Here is a 4,082-nt window from a genome sequence, read left to right on the forward strand (position 1 = left end):
TAACAAAAAAACGAAGTCCAGATGACATGATTCAACCTTTTTTGTTGTTATATACCTGGATGACTGAGAAAACAAACTTTGAGCTTTGGTTAGGGTTTGTAATGACATTTTAACAGCAAATGATTCTGGTCATTTTGTGGCTCTTGTACTCCTCGATCTTACTGCTGCTTTCGATACTGTTGACCACAGTATCCTCATCTCTCGACTTGAACACTGGGTTGGGATTACAGGTGCTGCATTAGACTGGTTCTGCTCATACCTCTCTGACAGGAGTTTTTGTGTGAAGGTGGGTAAAAATCTATCCACTTCAATGCCTCTTTCCTGCGGTGTCCCGCAGGGCTCGATTCTCGGACCCCTTCTATTTTTGCTCTATCTGCTTCCGCTGGGGTCGATCCTAAGAAAACATGGTATTCCATTCCATTGCTACGCCGATGACTGTCAGATCTACCTGCCACTGAAACCAGCCAGTGCTTGTACCGTCCACCCTCTCCTCAAATGTCTGGACGACATTAAGACATGGATGGCTTCAAATTTTCTAAGTTTTAACGACCAGAAGACTGAAGTCATTGTCTTTAGCCCTAGCTCAGCTGCCGCCTCTTATCCTGTGAACCTGGACTCCCTTCAGCCTTATCTGAAGCACTCTGTTAAAAACCTTGGAGTGGTTTTTGACTCGGATTTTAAGTTCGACAAACAGATCAGTTCGGTTCTGCAGAGAAGCTTCTTCCAACTGTGGCAGGTAGCTAAGCTCAAGCCAGTGCTGTCTAGACCTGATCTTGAGACACTAGTCCATGCATTCATCACAACCCGCCTGGACTATTGTAATTCACTGTATGCTGGGGTCAGCCAGGCCTCTATCTCACGGCTACAGCTCGTCCAGAATGCTGCAGCTCGGCTTTTAACTGGTACACCGAGGTATGAGCACATCACACCAGTTCTGTCCTCCCTACACTGGTTTCCTGTGAGAACTAGGATTGATTTCAAAATTCTCCTCCTGATCTATAAGTGCCTACATGGCCTCGCACCCATCTACCTATCTGAGCTACTGGAACCATATGTTCCCTCTCGGGCTCTGAGATCATCCGATCAGCTGCTTTTGGTTGTTCCAAAAACACGACTGAAGCTCCGAGGAGATCGGGCATTTTCAGTCATGGGTCCCAAACTGTGGAACAACCTACCCCCCAACATTAGGCATGCCACCTCCCTTCCTGTGTTCAAATCCCTGCTAAAAGCATATCTGTTCTCTTTGGCGTTTCATACTGTGTGAGTTGATTTAGTATATCTTGTTCCATGTCTTCATTTTAATGTTGTTTTAATTTTTTAAGGTATATTCTTACTGCTTTTTATTTCTTAGTGTTACCCTTAGTGTTAAGCACTTTGATAACGGTCTATCTGTTTTAAATTGTGCTCTATAAATAAATATGACTTGACTTGACCTTAATCTGCCATCCCAACACTTGCAGATAAACGACGTTAAAGATCCATGGCATCCTCATTGGGCTGGGGTTGTATGGTAATCCCCACTGATCGCTTATTAACATGAAGGCAACCATCTTTTGAGCTGCCCTGGTGAGGTCTGGTTTGCGGAAGTTCTTACACTCGAGCTGTAATAATTCTTTGTTTTATTTGTATAAATTGAATAATCTTTTCTGGGTCGGTTTAATTTTACCAGCTGTCTTCTGACAATCAAGGCTGGTTCGTATGGCCCAGTTCTGGATCTTTGAAATAACATGTTCTATACATACTCACGGGGCTGTTCCTTAGTTTTTGGGAGGAAGTCCATTTCACAGGGCCAACAGTCCGGTGCAGTTCTTAAAGTGGTCATGTCCCATGACCAACTTTCTTTGATGATTTCAGGGAATTTTATGTTATCTCTTCCTCCCCAAATGGGGCTAGGACATCTTACAATACCTATTAGCAATTGCCTTTCTAACCTTCTTTTGCGATGAGATCTGTTGATGAGTCTAGCGCCCCTTGGATTGATTCTTACTCGTTCATTTTCTTGTCCGTGAGTTTCCATCTCCTCGGGAACGTCTTGCTGGCCCAGGCTTTCAGCACACTGTCTTTTGTCCGTTTTACTTAGTTGAGGCTTTTCAGTGTCGTTCTTACTGTCTTTGATCGGCTGGATTGTTGCCCCAACGGAATTCAGTATGGTGCAATGATCATCTGCACGGAAACTCTAACCCTCTGGGTGGAGTCTGGCCTTATGGGAGTGTCTACCCGTTGTGCAGCCGTTCTGGGTATCTGCAGTACTCCTTTTCTCTCCCAGGCTTCCGGGGTCACTAGATACTCAGCTGTTTTTTGCTTGGGTCTAGCCCCATGTATAGCCCATACATCCAGGCTGGTGGTGTGGTAGTACAGATTTGTGTGCCTGGTCCCTGCCTCTCGAGGAACCTCCAGCAGGTTGATTAATGGGAGATCTTGGTTTAAGATTACCTCCGCTACCAGTAGAGCCCACGTTGTTAGCTCCCAGGGGCCCTTCCAGCCGCCTTTTTGAGCTTCTTCGTTCACTTCGTCAGGTAGCTGGTTTCTTTCACCTCCATCTGTTCCCGGTGGGTCCCTGGACACCCTGAAGACCAGTGGAAACTGATTAGAGCTGAGAGGTGTGTTTCTCACTTTTCCCATTGCTGGATTATAGGGCCAGGCTTGCTGCACTAATTGTTCGAGCAAATCCTGCGGGTTCCAACATTTCCCTTTCTTTTTAGCCTCTTCCCCCTCGTTGGGTTTAACTGGCTATAATGGTGGGGCCGAGGGTGTAGCATTCGGCCCTTGGTCATAATGTTGCATCCTTGCGGTTTCTTTTGGGGCCTCGGATTTTCTTTCATCTAACTGGTTTTTAAAGGACTTGAGGGGGTCATAGTATCTTCTTACTTGCCAACCCAATGCCCTTTCTGAGTGCAACAGCTGACCATTTTGCATTTCTTCTTGGCAGCTCCCGCAGTATTTTACGACGGTTCCATTCCACTCACAAGTACAGTCTCTTGGGCCTTTGCCATTTAGATCCCATTGAGTTATTATAATCATCTGAGGCAAGACCGAAACTCTGCACTTCCCACAAATAAATGCATCCATTACTTTTACAGGTTTCACTTGGAAATCTCTGACATGTTGCTTACTTGCTTTAGGTTTGAGGGGTTTCTTTTTCCCTGGTCCTTCCCAGAGAAGGGGTAGACCGCTTGGGTCCAGGCAGATCACGCAGTTGTTTTCCACCTTGTTCCATTTGAGGGCTTCATCTTCTGTCGACAGGTATCCTTTTTTAGAATATTCCAATGTTTTCAGAGCCCTACCTGCCCAAAGCTCTGAAGCTGTTCTTCTCAGGATGACTCCCCCACATATAGTGGCCATTCTAATAAAGGGGAGTGTGGTACTTGGTTCTTTGGCCAAACTCCGGTTTCTGGTTTTAACTTAGCTAGGAATTGGCTTCAGTTGCTCTATTCCTTGGATCCCTTTCTTTTCTAACTCATCTGTGTTTTTGTCTAACAGTCTCTTTACTCCATCTGTGGTGTTGTATTTGGGCCTCACTGCCACTGCTGACGTGTGATCCTGTGCTCTGACCCACACCTTCTGCCCCACCTTGAATGAGGTTTCAGGGTCTGGTTGTTCCTCCTTATCATCGGGGCCCCGCCCAGTTTCCTGCGTGGTGAACTGTCGTTGGTTAAACTCCTCTGAAGGGGAGGGTCTACCATCTTGACGCCTGTCATTCAAGGCCTGTCCTATTTCCACAGCTTTAGTACTCCATTCTTTGGTATTAGCATTTTTAGCTATCCAATTTTTGACTAAACCTATGGCTCTTTCGGCCACCCCGTTGGCCTGAGGTGTGTAGGGAGGTGAATACACACGCCCCAAAAGTCTGACACCAGTGATCCACTTGTGCATTGCAAAAATGCGTTCCATTATCAGTTCTCAATTCCTTTGGAACGCCTAATGACCCACAGACCTGCTCTAACACGCTAACAACACTGTTGCCATTAGCTTTTCTTGCTGGCTTCACTACCACATACCCTGACATTGAGTCTGCCAGCACCAGAAGGTATTTATCTCCCTTCTTGCCTGTGACTCCCATAGGTCCAGCTACATCCATGCAC

This window comes from Nematolebias whitei, chromosome 7 (assembly GCF_014905685.2).
Source record: "Nematolebias whitei isolate Nwh7 chromosome 7, NemWhi1, whole genome shotgun sequence".
Classification (NCBI taxonomy): Eukaryota; Metazoa; Chordata; class Actinopteri; order Cyprinodontiformes; family Rivulidae; genus Nematolebias; species Nematolebias whitei.